At 38.5% G+C, this 27063-nt stretch overlaps 1 long non-coding RNA gene across 1 annotated transcript in view; it reads left to right on the top strand.

Annotated features, from left to right (window-relative positions):
- Positions 1–26261, top strand: part of LOC106149727 — a 43718-nt gene extending 17457 nt beyond the window's left edge. Inside the window, exons 2-4 of the long non-coding RNA XR_001236054.1 lie at positions 1043–1129; positions 2181–2341; positions 24049–26261. This is a non-coding gene — a long non-coding RNA (uncharacterized LOC106149727). The remainder of the gene's footprint in view (positions 1–1042; positions 1130–2180; positions 2342–24048) is intronic.
- The last annotated feature ends 802 nt before the right edge of the window (positions 26262–27063 follow it).

Genomic DNA, 27063 nt, shown 5'->3' on the forward strand with positions numbered 1-27063 from the left:
GCAAGCAGCCTCTTGCTCTCCCTTACATATGCAAACTATACACTCCAGGGTGGGTGCAGCTCTCACACTCATAATCAATCAAACTCTAAAAGCCTGCCCCATGACCACATGAGGCTTTGGGGGGACACACAGACACAAACCATAACACCCAGCTCACAGCACTCATACACTTCCCACCACTCTTGCAGTCACTCATCCTCAAGCCACGCCCCTCTTCACAAATTAATGAAACCCTGGTTCAACCCTGGGTCGAGGCCTTTGTTCTAGTTAGCTATCATTGTAGCTGCACTTATGACCCCGTTGGCTCCCCACAACTACACATATCCTTAGTGTCTTTATTCTCGCCATGGGTTGCACTGGAAGTGGTAGATTGGAATTAACTTACTGGAACTCCAAAAACATTTCCATTAGATTACAAATATAAACTTCACTGAACCACGATGAAGTCCAGGAAGGGCTTTTTATACTGACATGTAAAAATTATAAGAAAAATCAAACTTCAATGTCCATAAATAAAGTTTTATTAGAACACAACCATGCCCATTTGTCTACATATAGTCTATGATATTTTTGTGCAACAATGGTAGGTCTGGAGATTTCCGATAGACTGGTGTACAAAGCCTAAATTATTTACTGTTTAATTTTTTTTGTTTGGGGTACTAGTACAGAACCCAGAGGTACTCCACCACTGAGCTACATTAGTAGCCCATTTGGTTTTTGTTTGTTTATTATTGCAGCACTGGGAACTAAACCCAGGGTTTTTTCACTTAGCTCTATCCCTAGCCTTTTTAAATTTTTATTTTTTACTTTTGAGACAAGGTCTCACTAAGATACTAAGTTTTAGATGAGCTCAAACTTATGATCCCCCTGCCCCAGCCTTCCAGAGCGCTGGGATTACAGGAATGTGCCACTACACCTGACTACACTATTTAGTCTTTTACCAAAGAAAAAAAAAGTCACCCATTCCTGGGCAAGAAGTAGGTCTGACATTATCTCTTATCCACAGCAACTATGAATATTTATAATTTTTGGTCCTTTCCAGACCCAGGTCTTCGGAAAGTGGGCTGTGAAAGCAGGCTTACGCATGTGGTAAAACTGAAGCTCAGAACATCTCAGTGACCTGCACAAGGTGACAGCGGGATGAGGACTCCTGATAGTCTTTTCTTCCCAAAGCCCACATTCTTTCCACCACATCACACAGCATGAAGATCGGTGATAAACATATGCATGGGAAATTTAACTCTAATGACTTCCATTTAAAATATCAGAAAAATGAAAATGAATTCTACATCAATGATTATAATATGTAAAGAAAGAAAATATTCACTAAAATACTTTCCCACTTTCACCATTTTCTATAGTAGAAAACATTTCCTGTGCTATAAATACAATAAGATATATGAAATACAATTTTAAAGAAAGATTCTTATTTTTGTACAGTGATTCACAATTTTTAAATGCACATTTACATGTACTGTTTTATATAAAAACATATCATTGTTAGCTTGGCAGTACCTGTATTGTTAGCTTTGTTTTGCAGACAAAGGTCAGAAAGATTAAATGGCTTGTCAAAAAGCATAAAATTAATTAGTGACAGAGCCAAGACTTGAACTTAGATCTTCTGACTTTTAATTCAGTATTTGAGTAGTTAATATTTAATACATTCTTAATGTGCCAGGAATTGTTTTAAGTGTTTTAATTATATTAACTATCTTAGTTACTTTTCTCATTACTGGAACAAAATAGCCAACATCCACAAGATAAAGGAGGAAATGTTCACTTCAGCTCATAGTTTGTAGAGGGTCCAGTCCATAGTTGGCTGGCTCCAAGGAAGGGTGGTATCACAGAGAAAGTTTATGGCATGGCAGGCAGAAGAAAGTGAGCAGCAAACAGCAACAGCCTCCCTTCTTTCTGTCCCTTTGTATGCCATATAGGCTATAAGCCTATTGATTGGTGCCACTCACATCCATGGTGGGGCTTCCATTATCCACACCCTTAAAACCAGTATCGCACCCTTAATCCACATTCACACACCTTAATCCATCCACTTTCAATATTCCCCACCTATGAGCACATGAGGCTTTGGGGAGGCATCTAGATACAACCATACAACATTAATTTAAATTTAAATTTTACATTGACATTGTGAAAAATGTGGTATCAATGTTCTTATTTTACAGATGAAAGAAAATGAGGGACAGAATGATCTAGTTGCTTGCTTAAGATCGTAAAGCTTGTAATCAGTGGTGGAGCCAGTTCTAAACCAGAATCTGATTCTAAAAACAATCACTCAGTACTACAAACTCTACTTCTTCCCTGGGCACCTGACACAGCATCACAGGTACAACTATTGGCCAGTTGCAAACTCTCATTGACTGAATAACAATAGTAAGAGTTGTGATCAAAATTTGGAGTTTCCTGAGTGAGAGTTTCTCTGAGCAAAGGTGTTGGTAGTAGATCTTTCTGATGATAGTTTTTCCCCTGAATTTGATGCAGGTCACAAGTACAAGTGTATGGATTTTCTAGTTGTATTGTCTGCTTTTAACTAAGTAATTCTCTCAAAAGTATCTCTGAAAGGAGTCTATGGGTGGTGAATAACTTATATTTCCATATATTAATAACTCAAGCACAATCAACAAGATGGCAGAGTAACAGCTTGTGAATTAAGGGTGAATCCTTCTCCACCAACACAGACAAATACGACTGATAATCTAAACAGACCTACCATGTAGTTTCATTGCTGTCTTTATAAATATAATTAATAATATATAAAATGATATAAAATAATCCAAACAGTAGAAGACTGTTGATGTATTATGCAAAGTAAAGCTGAACCCTTGGGTCGGGAGTTGTGTCATTGAGTTCAATAATATCGGAAATGTTCAGACACTTAAATGCTTGCAGCTTGTTCATATTATCTGTGTCTTTGTTTTGTTGTGCAAGTGTTACAAATAAGCTGGGGTTTTTGTTTTTGTTTTTGTTTTTTTGGTACTGGGAATTGCACTCAGGACCTTGTGCTTGCCAGGCAGGCACTTATGCCACTGAGCTATATCCCCGGCCCAAGCTCGGTGTTATAAGCAACTCCTTGGAAGTTCTTTGCATTCATTCTAAATCATTATGGTTACAGATATAACATGCATTCATTCTTGAAAGTTTAGAAAATACACACAAGCACAAAGAAGAAAATAAAAATTCTGAACAGAATATGGTCCAAGGAGCAATCATTGTCACATCAAAATCAGTTGGAAATATAGATGTTTGGACCCAACCACGATCTAACAAATACAAAATTCAAGAGGTGGAATTAAAGAACCTGCATTCAAACAAGTCCTCTAGGTGATTTTGTTCATTGTTTGAGAACTCCATACTTCACAGGTCTAGAACAGTTAAATTAGAAGTGACTGGAATAATAGGTACACCTTTCTCAGTACTCAAAGGTAATTAGTACCAGATAAAGTCTGTTTAAAGTGAGTCTTTTGAATAATCCAGAAAAAATAAAAGAATTTTTAACAAGAGGGATGACTCGAACATAGAAGGGAAATTTTTAGCGTAGAAGAAAAGGGTGGGGGGGAGGGGAAAGGAGTTAAGGGCGAGGTGCTCAAGGTCTGTTACATGCATATACAAACATGCCAAGGCAAAATCCACTGTTCTATATAACTAATATGCACTAATAAAAATAATGAAGTGAATCTAATTAATACTGCCATGTTTGAGTCTTATTACTCAAAACAAAGACCAGAGACCAACAGAATTCACATTCTTGGGAGCTTGTTAGGAATGCAGAATCTAGGGTCCCTTCCCTGACCTAATTAAATCAGAATGCGCATTTTAACAAGATTTCTAGGGGATCCCTATGCACCTTAACACGTGAAAATCTTGGTTACAGAAAGCAATTTTCAAAGTATTCCATGGGGAATTAATTTTTAGAATGATATTTTGATATTTCTTTTGGACAAAATTGTATGATAGTGAAATACAATGTCTTTCACCTCTCTATGTTCAGCTTTTGTAGTACTATCATCACTTTTGTGGCACAGATAATTTCAGGGCTCTGTTATTTCTCAGAGGGCTTCTTTTCGTCTTGTATAATCAAATCCTTCTTTATGAAGTAGGAATCATCTTCCCTGTTTATTTCTTAGCAGCTACTCCGCTCTGACACCTCAGTTGTCAATGACTTTTGAACACCCCATAGTTTTCCAGCATTGTATCCATGAAACACATCTTGTTTTCAAAAACTCAAAATCCACTTCAGGTTAATTTCCATTACATTTGCGCATATTTACATCCAACATTCCGGAGCAGCTTCTTGACAAGCTCGGCGCTGACAGGATGGGTGGGCAGGGAAGCAGTGTTGAACTGGAAGATGTTTGCACAGGAGCTAATTTTATCAGTGGCCTGGTCGTTAAAATATGTCTATGTTATGATAACTATCTGCTTTCTTAGGTAACATAACTGGGCAAGTAAGCTAATGAAAATCCAGATAGCACTGACCTAATACTAACAGTGTTTATTGCTAGGCAATAAGAGTCCAGGCAATTTTTATTTTCTTTCTTTGTGCTTACTGCCAACTTCTTAACTTTCTAGAATGAATATATATTATTTCTGCTATCAGGAAAAGAAAACTGTGAACCATTTCTAAAATTGAAATACCACCAGATATGGTGGTACACGCCTATAATCCCAGCACTTGGGAAGCTGAGGCAGGAGGATCCCCATGAGTTCAAGGCCAGACTAAATTATATAGCAAAACCCTGTCTCAAAAAAAAAAAAATTGACATATAATTTACATTTAATAAAATGCACAGAGATGCAAGGGTTCAGAATTTCAACAGTTGTATACATTGGTGTAAGCTGCATTCCCAACAGCTTATGAAGCATTCCATCAACCAAATGATTTCTTTGTACCCTTCAAAACCAGAAAGTAACCTAACACAGCATTCCTCCTGTAATACACACACAGGCCTCCAGGGCTTTCTCAGCTCTCCCGCGGTTTCACTGTGTTAGCAAATGTGCATTTTCATTGATCTCAAGCAGAAAATTTAGGTATACAAAGGAATCAGTGGTGCAGTCTACATTTCTTTTCATATATCCCTGTGTATTTCTAATTCATACTGTGAGCAGAAAAAAAGGAGAACCTTTTCCTCTCATAACACCCCTCCCCCACACCTTCTTATTCCTCTTTTTCCTTCCTGCTTTGACAAAGCTCCTGTGCGGCCAGCAGAAGATTCTATTAATATGAAAGCTTTATCCTTGCAAAGGCAGACAAAAGGCTCCAGAGAGACAGAGGTTGAACCCCGCTACCCCACGCTATGCCCCCTCTCACCCACGCTTGCACTGTCTCATCTTATTTCTTATTGCTCTGGTTCAGGCTCCTGACAAAACCAGTAAACATAATGCTGATTACAGTATAATTAAGAGGCTAGAGATGTAGTTCAGTGGTAGAGTTTTTGCCTAAGACTCAAGGCTCTGGGCTTGATCCCAGGACAGCAAAACTAAATAAGTAAAATAAACAAAAAATAATTAAGTTCAACATGCCTGGCGTGGTGGCGCATGCCTGTAATCCCAGCACTCAGTAGGCTGGAGGATTGTTGTGAGTTCGAGACCAGCCTGGGTTACAAAGTGAGCTCAAGGCCAGGCTGAACTGCATAGCGAGACCCTGTCTCAAAAAGACTAATAATAATAATAATAATGATAATAATAATAATAACTAAGTTCAAAACACACAAAGAACTTTCATAAAGCTTATCTAATTTTGTTTAACTTCACCTCCTTGAGTTCCATGGGGGAAAACTAGTATTTATTTATTCATCTACTCATTCTTTTTCCATTCACAGAAAGCATGGATTTAGGTATATTTATAGGTGCTATGTGCCAGGCAAAATACTAACAAAACTAAGAAACAGCAACACTGAGTAACAATGGGGAAAAAGGAATAATCTTGCCAGGCATAGTGGTGCATGCCTGTAATCCCAGCACTTGGGAGGCTGAGGCAGGAGGATCATTGCAAGTTCAAGGCCAGCCTGAGCTACAAAGTGAGCTCAAGACCAACCTGAACTGCATAGCAAGACTCTGTCTGAAAGAGACAAACAAAACAAAACAAAACAGGAGTAGTCTTTCTCCAAACTTATTGTCTAGTGGGGGAAACATAGGAGTAAATAGGTGAATATAATTCAGAACATACTAATTTATGTATGTATGAGTGCTTTGAACCCAGGTTAATTATACTAATGAAAAACTGGAAACTATCTTGCAATAGGAAAGTGTTAAATTGTTGCACAGCTGCTTGATGGAATGTTTTACAACCATTAAAAGGAACTTTTTGGAAGATATTTCCAGAGATATATTCATAATATAATTTAAACTAAATATCCAGAGAGAGAGGTGGAGGGGGAGAAGAGATCTAGAATACTAACTAGAAGAAATATATTAAAAAATTAAAAGGATATATCTCTGTAAGATGGGATTTTCCTCCTTTACATGTTTCTATATTTTCTTAATTTCTTATGACAAATACGGTACTTTTACAATCAAATAAAAATACATGTGAAAAATATAAGATTATTTTAAGTATGCCAACATCCTAGCCAGCACCTACTAATGGTAATATAATATTTATTCTCAAATGCACCTTGGGTTAAGAATGTATATTTCTAATGAAATTTTAAATTTTAAACTGCTTTCTTGTACTTTTCTTTTAAGATGTAAATTATAATTATCTTTATGGGGGTTCAAAATCTAATATTTACAGAAGCTATTTAAATGTGCTATTATACATTATTTCATTTAATGTAGAAAGTAATCCTGCAAGGTTTGTTTTACCCCTTTTTCAGAGGGCAGCCAAGGCTCAGGGATGTTAAGAAATGTAAGCAAAATTAGTGGTGGTGGGTAGTGTGAAATTTATCAGAATCAAAATGGAGTCACTACACTGGGGATTTAGCTCAGCGGCACAGCTCCTGCCTTGCAGGCATGAAGTCCCGAGTTTGATTCCTGGTACCAAAAAAAAAAAAAAAAGGAGTCATTTGTGCTGACATAACACACACACACAAGAAATAAATAAAGCCTGAAAGTTATAAAGAAAGAGTCTTTACTCTTGATTGCCTAAGGGTAACTACCACAAACTCTGCTAGAATCTTGACATTACACAAAGACCACTGCAACCTTATGTGAAAGTACTTCTGCGAGGACATCTGCCCTACACTTGTCTGTGCAACCTCAGACTGACCATACCCTCGTCATTCATCACTGGGACCAAAGATAATTGTTTCCAAATATCTTGTGGAATCATCCTTAAACCCTTCTCTCTGGCTCAACCTCTTTCAGTATGCCCCTAATGTACCATACCACATATATTCCTCACTGCAAGGCTCTCTGTGAGGGTCTTTGGTTGTGCCATTCCAGTTGCCTTGATACCCTGAATTAACTGAAAACATTTACCTTTCATGGCCATCTTGACCTTAGGGAAGAGCCAGAAGTCGCACAGTGCCGGATCCAGTGCATAAGATGGATGAAGTGACATCAGATTTTACAAACCCGCCTTTGCATTCGATGGCACTCAGCAGCAGCAGTCACAGTTTTAAATCACACCTCACAGAAAAGAGGACTCCTAAAACTGCTTCAGAGAGCGCCAAGAATAATGGGTCAAATGTATTCAAAGGGAGAGTATTTTGAGTAGCGTTAATTGGAATGTGACTCTTCCTGCAATAATTTTTTGAAATTTAAACATTCACCATATATTTTGATCACACCAGGTATATAAGCTATTCGCCTCAGCTAGTGGACTCCAAAACACATGTAAACCCAGTTTAACAGACAGATTGCAAGTGTGGGTTGTGGCAGGATTATTCTCTTCTGGTCTTCAAACTATTCTTCAAAGGCAAGGGGACAAAGAGGGGAGGAAGGGGGAGAGAGGAGGGGAGGAAATGCAAAGGAATTAAGATGTGTTATATACATGAGTAAGGTAATCCTCATGGGTAAGGTAAGCATTATATACAGCAACATGTAATAAGAACGATTAAAAAATTTTTTTAAAAAAACCCTGCCAGCCACCTCTGGGTCCACTTACTAGTACAGAGGGATCTTGTATGTTGTCCTGGGTTGCCCCTTGGTCGGTCAAATCATCTCTTCTGAGAACCTCTACTACATAAATATGGTTCAAACTTCAATTACACTGTTCATCCACAGATGCCTGCTTCTATTCTTATGGAGCAACTAGTCATTTATAATTGGACGTTAAACAAGATTGAAGCTCACTCACTCCATGGCTAATGTACCTCAACTACTGAGCATATTTCCTGTGAGATTTGTTCTCATTATTCTCCTTCTCTTTAGGCAAATGGGAAAAAAAGGAAGGCAATAAACTGTGTCCTTTTGCATACTTCGATCGTCTCTTTATTTTAACTGTACAAAAACTGTGCCTAATACTATTTATATGCCAATGTGCCTGAGGACCTTCAATAAGCAGAGATGTTTGAACTAGAATAATGTTAAACATATATGTTCTCAAATTTATTTTCACTATTGCTTCTCAGAATTGTGAAAAATTTTCTTTTTTTAAAATTGTTGTTTCTTTTTTAAAGTTTGAAAAAATACTTATTACAGTAAAAAAACAGATGGCCATTAATTCCCTTCAAAATACTCCTCTTTGCTTTGAACATACTTATTCTACTGTTCTTGCACTTTTTTTTTTTTTGCCTCTATTAGTATATGCTTGTAGTACATAATGATTACATTCACAGTAGGGGATTGGTATATGTACATAACATATTTCAGTTCCCTTCTTCCCCGCCCGTCCACTCCATCTCCCTTTTATTTGTCCAGCATCAGATTCACTTATTTACTCTTTTTTTTTTTTTTTTTTTTTTTTGGTTTTTTTTTCTGGTACCAGGAATTGAACTCACAACCTCGCACTTGCCAGGCAGGCACTGTGCCGCTGCACTAAATCCCCATCCCCCCATTTATTTACTCTTATAAGAGCTTATAAACTTATCATATATACAGATGGAAAACCAGACTAATAGGCCAAACAACATATGAAACATGTAAGACAGTTGTACTAAGGAACACTTTTAGACACACTATCTGCACTGGATTAAAATCCCTTTTTTTTTCTCTTTTTTCCTATTAACTATTTTTTATTTTGCACTTTACATATATATATATATATATATATATAGATAGATAGATATATATATGTTGAGTTTTTCATATGAGAGAAATCATGTAATATTTAAGGTTGTGTGTCTGAGGTAGGTTACCTAACATTATGATCTCAAGGTGCATCCATTGTCCTCCAAATGATTCAAGTTTATCCTTCTGTATGGCAGATTAGTACTCCATTGTGTATCAATACCATGTTTTTAATGCATTCATCTGTTGATGGACATATAGGCTGTTTCCAAGATTTAGCTATTATAAGTTGTGCTGCTATAAACATGGTTATGCACACAAACTGTGGTATATGATGTCTTTTACCCTTTTGGGAAGTTACCTAGAAGGAGAATATCTGGGTCAAATGGAATTTCTACTTTTAGGTTTTGAGGAATTTCCATAGTGGTTCTATTAGTTTACACTCCCACCAACACTGGAGAAGGGTTCCTTTCTCCCCACAGCCTTGCTAACCTTTGTTATTGGTTAATGTCTTGATGGTAGCCATTCTTCCTGAAGTGAGTTGGAGTCTCAGTGTTGTTCTAATTTACATTTCTCAAATGGCCAACAATGGTGAACTTCTTCATGTATTTATTGGTTGTTTGTATTTCTTCATTTGAGAAGTGTCTATTCATTTCAGACACTCAGTTTTTAACTCGGTCTTTAAATTTGGGGATTCTAATTTTTTTTTAGTTCTTTATATATTCTAGATGTTAGTCCTTTGTCTGACAAGTAGCTGGCAAAAGTTTTTTCCCCATTCTATAAGATGTCTCTTCACTCTGGGGCTGGGGATTTAGCTCAGCGGCAAAAGCACCTGTCTGGCAAGCGCAAGGTCGTGAGTTCGGTTCCTGGTACAGGAGAAAAAAAAAAAAAAAAAAAAAAAAGATGTCTCTTCACTCTGTTAGGTTTTGTCTTTGTTTTTTGGCTGTACAGGAAAAATTTCAAATATGTAATAAGTGACTCATATTTAGAAGTAACATATCAGTGTGTTCAACTTATCCCTAACCTATTTTGAAGGATTTTTAGTATTTATTTTATTTTCCTGATTATTAAAGTAATAATTATTTCTATAGAAAAATGTAAAATCAGGATTGCTCTGTCATGCTTATTTTTTAAAATTTCCCACTGTATGCAGTGGGTCTAATAGGTAGCATTTTCAAATTTAATATTTAAATTTTTTACCCAAATAGCATATGCCTACAAATTTGAATCATGAAATAGTGAGTTTATCATGAAAAGAAGACTTCCCTCTTCTATTTTTCCCAGTGTGATCCTTATTCCTCACAGATAAATGCTGTCTTAGCCTGTTCAGACTGTTACTCAATAGTTTGGGTAATCTAGAAATGACAGAAAAACGTTACTCAGAGTTAGAGGCAGGGAACCAAGTCAAGGTGCCAGCAGATTTGGTGTCCAGTGAGGTCTTATTTCCTCAAAAATGGAGGCTTCTAACTCTGTCCTCTCAGAGTGGAAGGGCAAAGGGTTATAAGGGCACTATCCCCTGTCATACGGGCTCCACCCTCATGACCTCATCGCCTCCTAAAGACTACGCTTCATGCCGTGCAAACACACTGGGGATTATATTTCAACACATAGATTTTGGAGGGACACAAACATTCAAACCACAGTAACCACTTTTGAAACATTTTAGCCATTTTAGGAATGTACACCTTCATAATCTGAAATAATAAATGACTACCACAATTACTTGGTGGTTTCTGATGTGGCCCTTCACTTTGCTGGCCTATGTTTCCACATGGATTCACGTCATTTTAAATCACCTCTGGAGCCTCTCTTTCCATCCTTTGCTCCATCCTCCAGCGAGGAGTGACTTACAGTACCTGGCTGGTGAGAAGGGCCACCTCAGACCCTTCTTATCTCCTTGGATGCCTCTACCTGAGGCACGGTGCCTTCACCTCAGCTCTTCAGTTCACTGAATGTCTGGGGCAGAATCTGCCCTGTGCAAGAGCCAGTGAAAGAGGGACTGAGTCTGCTTAATTCATAGTTGAAATCCCAGGAAGCTCACACGCTATGCTTCAATCCAAGTTTTTGTTTGACAGAAGCTGTTAATACAGCACCTTATGTCCCCACCCACCTCTAAGCTCACTGCTGTGCTGATAGCTTCTCTTTATTTCACCACAGGAGGGTTTTCTCTGGCCCTGCAGGAGCTCTTAGATCTGCAAGTGGAATCAAAAGTGTAGATGAGTAAACATCATCTTCAGCCAATGGGAATAGCTTCTCTGTCCCCTGGTGGGGCAACGCTAAGACGTGTTTCACACCGTTTCTCAGGTCTCCACTGCGACTGATTTGTTTAATTTCTTTCCTCCCTTCTCAGTCTCTCTTTCCTGTATTCTCACTCTCCCTCCTAAGATTGCTTTCCCAAAAATCTTCTCACACTCAAGACTCTTCTCTCAGTAATGGAGCTGATACTTTCATCTTAATCTTCTTATGCCCATCTTCCCGTTGATTCTGAACAACGTTCTGTTTGGAGGATGATGATTGAAGCCGATCTCACCATGCTCCTCTCCACACTCACACATGACTCTTTTTCTAATCCCTAGGCCTCAAACTGTAGTATAACTGATTTTGGCTTAAATTGGCATTAGATAATTATGTTATTAGGACTATAAACATGAATCTTATCTACATGGAAATCATATTGTACTTCCTTCTTAGAATAGTTTTTATGTATGTAACCCCTCTGCCACGGCTAATCACATCTGACCGTTTATCAGGCCCCATTTCTTCGCTGACATCGTTTCTGCCTCCTGCCCCAGCCTGGCCTGGTTGCTGTTCGATGCACGTCTCGGGTTCTCACATTCACATGAGCTGTGCCCCGGCCCTTCTCTACTGCTGGGCCCCTTTCTAGGTTTACTCTTGGATTCAGTGGAGTCTAAAAACCCCAGGAGCTTTCTGAGAAGGGGGGATGAGAATAAATTAGTATTTGTGCCTTGCTTGTCTAAAAAATATTTTCATACTTTATGTGTAGAATTTGGACAGGTACAGAATTCTACTTAGAAATCATTCTCTTTTCACATTTTGAAGTTTCGATCAATTGTCTTCTAGTTTCCAGTGTCAAGCATTCTAACCCCATTCGCATCCTTCATCCTTGGGGACATTGCTTCTACTTTCAAGGACTTTGTCATATATATGTCTTTAAAAATTCTTGGTTTTCTGAAATTGCATGATATTGTTCCTTGGTTTCGCTTTTTGTTTGTTTGCAGAGTCTTATTTGAGATCTATTTGAAAAGTCATATCCTTCAATTATGGGAAGTCGACTTATATTTCTCTGATTTTCTTCTCTTTGTTATTTTGTCCTTTCTAGGAAATTGACTTGACCATATTTTCAAACTTTCTTTTGACCTTTTAATTTATACCATCTTATCTTTTAATGTTCAAGAGCTGTTCACTGCTCTCTGAATATTCCTTTAAAATTTTTTTGGCCTGATGAATATCATACTTTTTATCTTTCTGAGGATATGTTACAGTTTTTTATTTGTGTCTTGGTCTACTCCCTGAATACTATACAAAATGTCTCAGAAGTTTCTTGATCTTTGCTTTTCATGTTAAAAGCTTTTCTCAAAAATCTGGCAATCCTTGGTTCTTCCTAAGTGTAGGGTACTAAAATACTAGAGAAAGTCCTGAAGCATGTGTAGGGCTGGTTTTTGTGTTTGTGTGTTTGTGGATGTCACAATATGGTAATTAGGCAGAAATCTGATAGCTTCCTGGAGGCATTTGAACTGTCTGTTTCTGAAGGTGTTTTCTCCTGGACTAGCCAGCTTTCTTACATCAAGGGTCAGTCAGGAAGAGCAGGAGAGTCTTGTCATTCTACATGTGCACTTTAACCTAAAACTATCCCACACCCATTTTGTCTAAATGTGCTCCTCACCTTAATTTTCAGCTGTGCTCAGGGTCCCTAAATCACTTCAGGAACATGAGCTGCGAGGGATTCTGCCTTTTCTGATGGAGCTGTGATAAAGGCACTCATATGAAAATCTGAATCTATCTACTACTGGTTTCTTAGAATACACTTTTAGAAGGTATATTATTGGATTGAAAAGACATGAGATGATCTTGTTAAAAGATTTTTTAAAAACTTGTTAAATAATTTGTTGGACTGTTTGCATTTAAACTCGCCCCTGGTATCCTAAAGGACCTGTACCCTACGTTCATGCACTTTCTCTCTCTTTATTTTATTTATAGGAGAAAAACAAAAATTTCACTTTTAAAAAAATTATAATAATTAGACTGAGTGCTTTTGTATGTTTATCAGTTATTTGTATGTCTTGTTTCAGAAAATATTTTTCATAGTTTCTTATAGGTGAGAAATTAAAAGAAACAAGAAAAAATACTGAAAAGTTTCTCTGGCTCATAGAAAAGGGTTTTTTCTCAATTATGTTTATTTAAAGATTTGCAAATGGAAGTCAAAATAGTACAGTGCAATACAAATGCAGAAAAATGTTCTAGTTTAGCCAACCTAAGAGTTATCCTTTTAATTTGAGAAGATTCCAGTATTTATGATCTATATTCCTTTTAAACAAGAGAAGAAATTCTCATGAAATATTCCTTACTACAATAACTCCTACCAAGCACTCTGTGAAATTTCTGGAAATTTGCTTGCCAGTAGAATGATTAGGTAATGCCCAGGGTTCATTGATGAAACAATAGTTTAGCAAAACAGCAACAGATAGCTTAAGTAAAAAGGGAGCCAACACTTGACTTGAACTAATACAAATTATCTGTGTAACTCCACCAGTTTCATAAATAGATATTCTTGAATTGTGAAAACCTGACCACAGGGTCAAAGAACCACTGGGGGAAATAGAAGGATTTTCCTAAAAGGAGAATCTCTAAGGAGAACACTGTCCACCAGGGAATTCCACTTTTCAGAAACAGTGAACAACCTCCGTTTGACTGCTGAGGTCCAAGCCACCCACTACCCCCTTGAGTTGTCCTGGTGCCTGGATGTCACGGAGAATTCATTTTAGGCATCGTCGGCACAGTCACCCCAGTGACTTCAGCCAGACTCAGCTGGATGCCATTGAAAGCTAACAGATGGCGGTTGTTTATGAACCAAGCTTGAGAAAAGATTTCTCTTCTTGCTAAAATAACTTCTCTTCTGCTAGTCAGCACATGAAGAGTGCTCAGTAGATGTTAGCGCGATTCTCTGAAAGGATTTGAAGGAACAGAGAAACTGTCCCTTGGGGTATGCGCTTTATAGGTGTCAGAGGACTGCAGCACATAGCTAGCAGCCAGTTGTTTCAGCCGTATTTGGTTTAGAAAGTTCCCAGATTATTGAAAATAGGAAGTTAAGAATTTGAGCTCTGGATTTTGACAGACATGGATTTGAATTCCAGTTCTACCACTCACCAGAGATTGAATAAATTGCTTTAGTAAGCTGCTTGACCCCTTTGTGCTTCTTTTGTTCATCCATAAAGAATGAAGACCTTATATTGTCCGTACCGATAGCATTCTTACAAGCTTCAGTGCATATGAAAGTTTAACACACTGCCTTGAGGGTAGTGCATTCAGTCTTGGCTGTCATTATCTTAGGCAAATCTTATTCATTATGCCTGTGTTGATTTATGACAATTGGCATATGACTGTTCAAAACTATGACTTTATAAATACCAGACAGATGTGAGTGACTCAGGTGACTTCTCAAGAGATACTAAAAGAATAAATATTCTGTTTATTTCTTGGAACATAGCAAGTCCTGAATCTCAACTTGGAAAATCAGTGCTTTGGAGTACAGTGTGGGATAGAGGAACCTGCTGAGCAACAACCATGGTGGCAGTTTAAACCCTGAGACGGGGTGACTCCTGTCTTTTCCTTGGAGTACCTTGTTACTGAACAACCAGGAAAGAAAAATTCCAAGATTAAAAATAATAATGTTTGTGATTTTTTTTTTAAAAAAAGGCAGCAGAGGCAGAACATATTGGTTTTGACCAAACTGGCAGGGGTGGATACTGAAAAACCTTATTTTAGTATTTTGAAAATTTCACCCTTCCTTTTGAAGAGTTTCCCTTACCAGGCCCCTCAGGCGGGTAGACACGCAGGAGATGGCCACAGAGCAGCACGGGGACAGACCGACAAGTGAAGTGGTAAGGGAGTTTGAAATAATGGTGGTTAGTGTGTGCAGAGCTTGGGTAAGTAAAACTGATGTTTGCTGCTGCGCCTCTTCAAGGCAGTCACGTAAGGAGATGTAAGGAGACGCTCTGCTCGGACCCTTTTGCTTTGCCTCAGGCTTATTTTTGACTCATCCCTTAGTCACGACAGAACTGGGAATAAGGGTATAAGAATCAAGAAATGAAACTGTCTCTCCTTTGCTTAGATATCAGCATGAGGGGGGAAATGTGGATTAGGAAGGCAGAGATCTTTAATTCAGAATTTTTATGAGCTATAATAGTGATAAACAGAATTGCAAGCTTAATTTGAACGTTTTTCTTTTTTTTTTTTTGGGTACTAGGAATCGAACTCACGACCTCGAACTTGCCGGGCAGGCACTGTGCCGCTGAGCTAAATCCCCAGCCCCTTATTTTGAACTTATATGGCTCCCTAGTTTTACTGAAGCAGTTCCATTTTTATCTTTGAATGGTAACTCACTGAGGAGAGACATCTTCCATACAAAAAGACTACAGTCATTGCTGGTGCCATGTTTGACTACAGCACAGTGTAGTGTTTACCAGCAGAGACTGGAGTCAGACCACCGTGGTTCAGGTCGTTTGTATTTGTATAACCTCAGGCAAGCTACTCGATATCTTAGTGCCTCTGTTTTCTCATGTATAAAGTGGAGATGGTAATAATACTACTTTGTAAAGCTTTTTGTAAGGATGAAGTTAGTTAATAGATATAAAACATGTAGAATATTATTCTTGATGATCTGACGTATGCACTTGACATACATTATCTTTTGAAGTCCTAATTATAACCTTATAAGTATTATTAACTCAATTTTTTATGAGAACTACTTGCCTTTGGGGCCTGAAATACCTTCATTTGAATTCTACCTCTGACATGATTGTCTTGGTCAAGATTTAAAACAGAACAAAACTTGAAACTGATGCTCAGGAGATAATACGTTTCTCCTATGCTTACTGTTAGGACTGAAAGAATCCATGAATGTAAAGCACCTTGCACCAAGCCTGGCAAACATCAGCAGAACTGTCACTCTGTCCATCTCTAGAAAGCATTGTTAACATTGTAATTTATGTAAATGAAGTCTTAATTTCTTTTCTGATGCTCGAGTCCTTGTTTAATAATATTTAACTTCTTTTTGAATAATTTCAGTAATGGAAGACTCATTACCTCACTGAGTGGATTATTATTTTGAGGATTTTGCATTGTTAGAATATTCTTCATTGTGGTGAAGTGAAATCTATCTTCTTTTTTTTTAAAGGCATACTTTTTTTTTTGGTATCGGGAATCGAGTTCAGGACCTCATGCTTGCCAGGCAGGCACTGTGCCACTGAGCTAAATCCCTGGCCTTCTATCTTCTTATACTATGGTCTCACACAGACTAGTTCTGTTCTTTAGAACGGCACAGAAAGAGCCTGGTAGTGCTTGTGCGGGTTAGGTGAGTGAGAGTAAGGGACCAAGAATGTAGATTTCAGGGTTGCATGAACTGAGATGAGGAAGAATGACCCCTTTGTTTTTACTTCATTAAATCTTCCTTCAATCATTGAACAGAGGCACAACCTACAGCAGTATTAATCGTCCCTTTAACTATCAGCAACAAAAATCACAAGTGTTTTTGTATCACATCTCAGCTGTCCCAGAAATCTGGAAATATCATTTTTGTTCAGTTTAGCTTTGCAGTTTCAGAGTTTATGTTGTTAACATATATATTACTATACGAACAACTGTTTCAAGATATTTTAATAACCGTGCCAATGTAATTGGTTTCTTGGTAACCCTACGCAGTAGAGTTTGTATATTTTTCTGCAAAAGAGTCCATTGGCCTCACTGGACCATCACACGGGTTCGTGGCACAAACACTTTCAGAAACCTTGGTCTAATTCCCTGTGTATAGGTTTGGCTTTCAAATACTTGAAAACAGCTCTAACTGTTCCTAAGCTTTCTTTTTTCTGGACTCAGAAGTTTCTGGGATCCAGGACATCACTTGTCATCAGGATGCTGCAGTCCGGGAGGCCGGCAGGGGAAAAGAGATCCTCCGCTGGGGAAAGGGCGCCGCTTCGCCCGCGCAGGGCCCGCTGCGGCCGCGGGCAGAGACGCCTCCATACAGCAGAGCGCCGGCGACAGAGAGGAGGCCGCAGACATGGGGTGTTTCAGGAGAGCAGCCCACCCACCTGGGTGTGTCCAGGGGTGGAGCTAGTAGTGACGTCCATTATACAGGAGTCTCAACGAGCAAGCTTTAGAAGGGGACGAGAAACCACCTGTGTCAGGCACTTTGCTGGGCAAGGTACAGATATTATTAGTTTCGTCCTCACCAGTAAACCAGTCTGGGGGGTTTACTTCTCTGTTCTCTACCTGAGCAAATCAAAGTTCAGAAAAGACTAAGTTAATTTACTCGCTTTACCCAGACTCCCGGAAAACCAGGCAGAAAGGTGAGCGGCATTTGGCAAACAGCGGGTGAACATGCTCTGGGGTGTGGTCAAAGGGTTTCAGCTGTTTGGTGCTAGGGCGGAAGAAGGACTGAGAAGGGTCAAGCAAGAGCTTAGACTGAACGTGACTCAGGCAGTTAAAGAAGATACTAAGAAACACTCGGGCACGGAGCACAAAGCAGAAACCACGTATCAGAACCCCGCCCCTAACACAGAAAGAGTACCCTGACCCTCTCACCTCTGTGCCTTAGGTCATGCTGCTCTTTCTGGCTGATTCCCAAGAGCCTTGCTATGACTCCCAGCCCTCTGCTCCCTCCTCCTCTGGCCAGCCTGCCAACTAATCCTTTGTCTTGAGGGCCCTCATCTGGTTTATAACACTGGTCTTGCCTTTCTGTCAGACCGCTTCTCCTCTGAGCCTAGTGTAATTCAACAGAGGCATGCAGAACAAACGCTCTCACCGTCAGCTGAGATCAGAGCGTTATACTTGTACATTATGCTAAGCAGGGGTCCCTCAGCCGCACTGGAACATCACAGGGATCCATGGCATAAAACTTTTAGAAACCCTAGTCTAATTCTTGCTTATGGGCAAAGCCTTCAAATACACGAATATAGAATCACAATTAGATGGTTTTAGCAAGAGTATCAGTCAGATACACAATATTTCTTTTTTTTTTTTTTCCTTTGGTACTGGGAATCAAACTCACAGCCTTGCAGTTTGCCAGGCAGGCACTGTGCCGCTGAGCTATATACCCGGCCCCAGATACACAATATTTCTAAATCAGTGCTTTTTCATTTCAAAAAACATACCTATATGCAATCCAAAGTATTCAGTGAGGTTTTGTAAAAAGATGAATTTTTCATCATGTTACTTGCTTGTACATATTATGAAACCCATTTATATGAGTTATTTTGCATAATTTCTATGGAGAAGGTTTATTGGATGTATATTAACACATCTGAAATGGTACATGAAGATGATGGTATATAAAAGGAGCATTTAAAGAACAAATGCTATTAACAGAAGGTTCTCTGAGAGATGAATCAGTAAACAAGATCTGCTGTTTGCCCTCAAAGAACTCTTCGTGTAATTGCAGAGGCAGTTATAGTGCAGAAATGTTTATGAAAGTGTAAACAGTGTTAGCCAGGCGTGGTGGTGCATGCCTGTAATCCCAGCACTCGGGGGACTGAGACAGGACGATCATTGCGAGTTTGAGACCAGCCTGGGCTACAAAGTGAGCTCAGGGCCAGCCTGAACTGCATAGGGAGACCCTGTCTCAAAAAACAAAAGACCAAAAAGAGAAAGTTTAAACAGTGTTACAGTAGCACTGCCTTCTTTCTGGCTAGAAGGAAGTTTTTGGAGGGCAGGAGTTGTCTTTGCCCACCCACTTCATTCCTCTTTCCTTTCATTAGTTCTTAAAATCATTCATAGCTTCTAACACACGCATTTCCTATAAGAGAAGTCTGATAAATGTCATGTGAATATGCTGAACTCAAATCTTTCATCAAATGTTTAAAGATGGTAGGCTTTAATCATTAGGCAGCATTCGATGTATGTCTGAGTGAACACTGTATGACTAATTCCTTTCTCAAATCACTAATCAATTTTTAAAAATTTTTCTGAGACAAGGTCTTGCTATATAGTTCGGGCTAGCTTTGAATTCACTATGTAGGGCCTGGGGATTTAGCTCAGTGGCACAGTGCCTGTCTGGCAAGCGCGAGGTCATGTGTTTGATTCCCGGTACCAGAAAAAAATCCAAAAAAAAAAAAAAAGTGAATTCACTATGTAGCCCAGGCTGGCCTCAAGCCCGTGGGATTCTTCTGCCTCAACCACCCGAGTGCTGGAATTATAGGCATGTACCACCACCACACCCGCCCAGTTTCAAATCACTAGTCAATTATTTGTTGATTCAAATTAAAAGATTATTCTTTTAATAATCTCTTAGATGATGATGATGATACGAAGATTATGAGGACTATATCAGGTTTAACCCTTAGCGACAGTCTGAGTATTTTACATCACACTGGTTTCGCTGCACTTAGTGTCTTTGTTTGCAAATGACATTTCTGGGATCGCTGACCTTCCAGTTTTCAGGTGGCTCTAGTATTTCTGTACTTCCTTGACATTGATCAGATGAAGCTGCATTTTGCTGTGTAACCAATCACTTGGTTTCCTAATGGGAAATGCCAAGATATTTTAAGGACTCTATCATAACATGGTTTAGCATTAAGAAAATTGTGTATACATGCACGTATTACTGGTCAGACCAATGTTTCTGAAAAAGAATTGTCATATAAAAGCCCTGTAAAAATTTACTAGCTGATCATGCTGGTAAACATCTTCTTGTGTGAGTCCTCTGACTTTTACTTAATTAAAATAATTGTCTTGCCTTTATTAGTGCATAAACTTTCAGCTACCTAAATGAGAATTGCTTTAGTCCATATTTGGAGATAAAAAGAAATCTTAATATTGAAACAGTCATGGCTTTCATCTTCAAAGTATTTAAAAGTACATTGTTAAAATATAAACTATAAATAGTTCAAAAACATTTATTTCTTAGAATTAATTTCATTGAGTTCACATAGTGGGTTCTTTGGAATAAACCAGTACATGTTAAAGATTTCTTGAAGTTCACAGAGCTTCACAAGTATAAAACAATATGTCAAAAGCATTAACTTTGGTTATTTATGACAGTTCTCTAAGAAGGTAAAAGAGTGGATGTTGAAGCATTTTTTTTAAAGAAAATTAAAGTTCATCAATTATCAATATTGAGAATTTCAGCTAAATGCCATATGTTAGGCTTAAGCCTTAACCTTTCTTTTGATGCAATTAAATCCAAGAGAAAGCTATGGGGGTGGAGGGGGCCCAGCTGGAAAGTCTAATATTAAATGAGGAGCAATAAGCAAAGCTGGAGAGGAAATGCCCAAGCAACCGGAGCCTTCTTCATCCCTACCCCTGTATCCTCTCGAGAGCCAGTACTGGGCTGGGGATACAGCTCAGTGGCACAGTGCCTGCCCTGAGCTTGATTCTTAGTACAAAAAAAGAAAGAAAGAAAGAAAGAGAAAAAGAAAGAAAGAAAGAAAGAGGGAGAGAGAAAGAGAGAGAGAGAGAGAGAGAGAGAGAGAAAGAAAAAGCCAGTACAATCTTGACCCAATGCACCTAGCACTACCAGTGGCTTACCTGTTAGAGGTGGTGTTTGAAGCTGTAAAACACATAAGTGTAATGATGGTAAAGAAGTGTAATTTCCCAAAGTGTGACTGTGTCTTAGGCATCACAAACATTTAATAAGCTATAACTCTCTAACAGAACAGTTCTTTAAGACTGGACGTTTTGGTGACATTTTGCTGCTTCTCATTTTCCCTCCAAGCACAAGAGAAAAGAGCCCAAAACACCAATCAAATAAACAAAAACAAAAACTAAGTGTTGTTCAAATAATATTAACATCTAATCACCATTAGAAGGAAGAATAGCTCTAATATATCAGTGTGATTTTTAGATATTCCAAGTACTTACAAACGCAATGCAAGTACCAAATTCTCTCAAAATCTGGAGTCCTGGTAATAACTACATATACTGACAATAGAAGTAGATAAGAATAACACCAGAAACCCCTCCTTTTTAGGTCAGTGCTTGCTGCTGGGTGTGCTGTAATTATGTACACTAAATGAGCTTCAGCTTGAGCTAATAGTACCATACTGAGCACTAGAAAGCTGTAATTATACAACAACATAATGTGCACTTGGCAAGATTTTCAGTATTGGGGAATCTACTGTCAAACAGCATCTGGCAGAGTTAAAAGTTGAACTTAGGGGTTAGAATTATTGGTCTAGACTGAACTAATTTGTGGCAGTGTGACAGAAGCCAAGTAAGTCATATGTCTAGTAGACAGCCAAACTCAAGGATAACAAACATACCTAGAGATAGTCTAAAGTCTTAAATCATACATCATCTTACTTTAAAACCCAAAGCATTTCAAGAATGAACAACTGCTACAAACTGTGTGCCATGCAAAAAACAAAAAATCCAAAAATACCTCACTGCTAATAGCTCAAAATGGCACATAGAATTGTGACAAAGGTGAATCTGTATCATAGATATATGTTTGTTTAGATATGTAACGTCCCCCCAAAAGTCTCATGTATTTAGAAATGGAGCTTTTGGAAGGTAGCTGAATCAGGGGGACACTGTACTCATCAGGGGAGTGATCCATTGATGGATTTGTAGTTGAACGTACTGTTAGGAAGTGGGCCCTGATCAGAGGTACGTCATTTGTGCATGACCCGGAAGGGTGTGTTCTTGTCTCTGCTCTTCTCTCTCTCTCTCTCTCTCTCTCTCTCTCTCTCTCTCTCTCTCTCTCCCCACCCCATGCCTCCTGACCATCATGGGGAGAGCAGATCTTCTCTTCCATGCCCTTCCACCATGCTGTTTCGGCCTTGGAGCCAGATAACCATGGACTGAATCCACTGAAACCAAAATAAACTTCTGCTCCTTTAAGTTGTGAGTGTTAGGTATTTGGTCCCAGGGATGGGAAAGTGTGACCAATACAAGATACATACATTCTCCAGTGAGTTAATAATGCCACTGAGGGGCTGGGGATTTAGCTCAGTTGCAAAAGCGCTTGCATGGCAAGCCCAAGGTCGTGAGTTCGATTCCTGGTACTGGAAGAAAAACAAAAACAAACAAACAAAAAAATAATGCCACTGATTGCTCTTTTGTCTTTAATGATGGCTATATTAACCCATTTATGGAGAAGAGTGCAATTTTTTTGAATTTTTGCATGGAACTCATATATGCTACCTAGAAAAAATCAAGGAATAAGAATTTGAAGGAAAAATTTTAGCATGTTCTGATGTATGGGCATTCCAAAAATGGAACACTAGGCATTGAAGGGTTAAATCATTACTCTGTTGTTTTACTTGAAAATATTTCCATTAAACCTTATGTTTTTCTCAAATTTTGTGATACAAAACATGGGATTATTTCATAAAGCTATTCCAGTTATGCATTTCTTCCTCTTTGCTAAATCACCCTCTTTTACATTGTGACCTGCTTCCTCTAAGTGCAACTAGGATTGTTCCACTGTTACAAACTTGTCTTTTCCTCTGCTCCATCTAATAGATACAGAGAACTCCTTTCTTTTTTATTGTTGTTATGGTTGATAGCTTTTTTTTATTAGCATATGTTTGCAATACAGAATGCTTACACTTTTTGCATGGAGTTAGTGCGGGCGTATAACACAAGGGTTAACCTTAGTGTCTCAGCTATATGACTTGACTCTGAATTCCATTCAGCTTATGAAAAGCTTTAGGTAGAAATCTGGTGGTGTTTAAAGTACGTATACTCACTAGGATTCTGGTAGTAATTGCTAAGGGATTTCTTTGGGTTTTAAAAGGTATGTAGAAAGTTTCATTCCATTTCATTTAATCATTTTCAGAAACTTGATCCTAAAGGCATCTAGATTTCCTTTAATATTCTGAGATATTTCCAGCTTGTTCTCTGTCTCTCTCTTTTTTTGGGGGGGGGTTACCGGGAATCAAACTCAGGACCTTGAGCTTGCCAGGCAGGCACTTATGCCACTGAGCTGTATCTCTGGCCCCCAGCTTCTTCTCTTGCATAGAAATCTTTTCCAAGTTTATTCTGATCCTCATAAAACATAATTGGGTTTGTACATATTGTTCAGTTTAGGAAATTGTGTGCATGCTTTGTTGCAATTAATCTCTGGAGATTCTTATTAAGCAGTGAATTTGGATCATCAGGCAGCAGAAATCACTCTGATGTAGCCATTTTTGATGTTATCATTTAGGAAACTACTCCAGAGATTTTTTTTCCCCACTCTCTAATACTGTACTTAAATTTTCTTCCCATTGTGAGTACTGCTGAGAATGTTCAGAGGTTAAGTATGGCTATTAAAGCAAAAAATGCTACAGAAAATTTGTTACTACTCTGCTTGCTGAGATGAAGCAGTACAAGTGGTTCTACTCTTTAGTAACATAATACATTTCTAAAAATTTATTATGATACAGCCAAGAAAAGAATGAGCATGTGAATAAGGAAATAAAGGTAATTAAAGGTAGATATTTGGCAGAACTGAACAAGCTAATTATTGAACTGCAAAGTAGAACCACCTATCCCATTAAATTAGACCAAATGATTATTATAACATGCTCAGTAAGGGTACAATTTGCTGTTGCTATTGTATATGTTGGTCACTAGAATACTGGTTTCTTTTTCTCTATTTCAAGGAAAACACACAGTTCTTTTTCTTCTTTACTCTCCTTCATTTTCCCTCTTCTTTCTTTCTTTCTTTCTTTTTCTCCTACTCTTTGTTTTGTTTATGTTTTGCAGATGAAATCATCTCAGCTGAATCAACGGAAAGGCTATAGATCTGATAAGAGAATTTAGAAGGAACACTGAATACAAGCTCCACTCACAAGAATCAATAATTTTCCTCTACATCAGCAATAATCAACTAAAAAATATAACAAAATCTCTGATGTCATTCACAATAGCAATCAGCTTCACAAGGAAGCAGAAAATGGAACACAGATTTAAATCACCGGAGAAGAAAGCATGGCACCAAAAGGCCAGAGCATTAAAAGGAAAAGGAATACATTGATTTCTTCAGATGTTTTTGCAAATGAGGAGTAACTAAGGGTTTGCAGGTGATTGCAAGAAGGAGTTATCCAGTGGTACAAGCTTCTTAGACAGGATGTTTTAGAGGGAGAGAGAAAATTATATAGAAAATGATTTGAGAAACAGCCCTTTGGGAGTCTCTTCGGCTTTTGCCTGTCTTGCAAGCAAGCCAACTGCATTTTTCAAGGATGCTGTATAGCAGTTTTGGAAGACTGAAATAACAAAGCTCAGATTTGTCTGTGGTGCATTACAATAAAATTAATATTTCCCTTTAGGGCAAAGATCAGGCAGGCTTATTAACCATTTTAAAAGATGTGTGTTCCCTAAATTCAGGGTTTCTCTTCTGTGACAGCTCCCCACATATGCATCTGTCACCTGACCTTTATGTCATACTAGAAATTAGATTTCAAGGAGCTGGCACAAGAAAAATGATGATATTCTGGCCACTGCTATCACTGAGGATAATAAACTATCCTTAGGTCGCTCATGTCCTATGCCAGCGTCCGTGAAACGACAGCAAGCTGGGTAAAATATCAGTCCCTTCTGAGTCATCTCCAAGCCCAGTAATAGAAGTGGGTGGGTAAGAAAAATCCCTACCAAATGTGTGGGATTCGCTTTGTTGGACTGTCTACTGGCAGATTGTGGTGAGTGAGTGTGGTGGGGGAAGAGGAGCAGGAAAGCTTCCAGAAGCCTACAGAGTTCTGAGAACTCCTCTTCGTTCCAGGAGCACATGACGCTCCCTTCATTTTGACCTGTTCACTGTGAACAATGAAGCTATAGACTCCAGGGAATGGAGATTCTACCTACATCTCATGGAAACTTGAGTCTTTCTTACTTAGTCTTTTCCTGTAATTTCTTTGCATCTTTACAAAATCAAAAGCAGCAAGAAATTTGATTATATTTTGTCAAACAACCTGTAATGGTATAAAATATGTGAATCCCTGTTCCAATTCCAATTTAAATAGTTTTCATTCTTTTTTTGATTCTTTTTTAACCTGGCCACCTATTCAACGTGTCATTTCTGCCCTTAGAACTCGGCAATCAATTTTCTGTTTTCTCAGAAGGATTTTCATCAAACTTGTCTTTTATCTTTACAGATTTCTTATTAATCCAGAATAGGATCATTCTGTTCCTTCAGGGTCTGACAACTTTTCTTAGCTAGGCAGCCTGGCCAGGCTGGACAGGACTTCCACAGAGAATCCCACAGCACATGAAAGCAGACTTGGTGACTGAGCAGAGGCCCCAGATTGGTTGAGAACATGAAAGCCTCTCAGTGTATTGTGAGAAACTCTCAGCACAAAGCAATAGGAGGGGTGGATGGTGGGAAGTAACTGCAGTGTGGGAGACAGAGAGGGATAAAGTAGTGAGAAAGAAGGAAGTAACCGTGGAAGAAACTGAAATTTGTTTCTCATTATGATTTAGCACTGTTCAGCACGTGATCTGTGAGTGTCACAGTCAGTTGGTGAGGATGGTGAGGCAGCCACCCTCAAGTGACCTAGCAAGGGCAGGAAATAGAAAATGGGACCCCAGTTAGTGTTGGACTGAGGAATAGCTAAGTGGTAGACAAGATGACTATGAAAGTACTGAACGCTAAAAGGGAAAGTTCCTCCCTTCTTTCACAATTATAAATAAACAAAAAGACAATATATTAGAACTTTGATCATTTATATGAGGGAGCCTGCCAACTTTGCATGCCAGCTATTGACAACGTTACATTTATTGTTTGATATTACTTCTTACTATTCCATCTTCATATTATCAGGAGTATTTTTAAAGAATGATAATTAAGGAAAGAACCTTGATCAATTCTGTGGAATTGTTTTTGTATACTGCATATCAAACAAACTGATTATCCTGATACACTTATTATTTCAAATAAAATAGATATTCATTTCTCCCTTACATAATAACTCAGGGGTGCACATCCAAGACAGTTATGAGGGTTTTGTGGTGTAGATTTTAGCCTCCTGTGAACTGTTTTTTCTTACTACTGTTACTACACACATGCGCGCGCGCACACACACACACACACACACACACACACACACCACTATGGCCCTTGTCTTTAAAGGCATAGATAGTTCATCACCATATCTGTGATTAAGTAGAAAGATGCTGGATTTGGAGGAATCTTCTTCTTTTCCTTGGCACAAACTGGATATTCCACTCAATTCTTTACTGGCATCCCAATGGTCAAAACTTCATCACATGACCATACCTAGTTGCAAGGGAACCTGGGAAATGCAGTGTGATAGATGTAATGTTTGTGCCTCCCCCATTCATATATTAAAATACTAACCCCCAATGTGATAGTATTAGGAGGTAGGCCTTTCAGGGTACGTAGGTCACAAGGGTAGAGCTCCCATGAGTGGGGCTCGTGCCCTTATAAGAAGAAACACAGGAAAGCTCTCTTATTCTCTTTCTTTCACCTAAGGGTACCATGAAAAGTTGGCAGTTTGCAACCTGTAAGCAAGCCCTCACTGAAATTGACCTTACTGGAATCCTTACCTAAAACTTGCAACATATGGAACTGTGACAAATAAATTTCTCTTGTTTATAAATCATCCAGTCCATGGTATTTTGTTATAGCAGCCTAAATTGATTAAGACTTGTAGTGTTTACTAGATTGCCATATGCTCAACTAAGATTTTTATTACCCTTGAGAAAAAGAAATATGGGTATTGGGTAGTAACTAATAATGTTAGCCATGGTAAGAGTCACAAAATA

The sequence above is a fragment of the Chinchilla lanigera genome, unplaced genomic scaffold (genome assembly GCF_000276665.1).
Source record: "Chinchilla lanigera isolate Chin_1 unplaced genomic scaffold, ChiLan1.0 scaffold00004, whole genome shotgun sequence".
Classification (NCBI taxonomy): domain Eukaryota; kingdom Metazoa; phylum Chordata; class Mammalia; order Rodentia; family Chinchillidae; genus Chinchilla; species Chinchilla lanigera.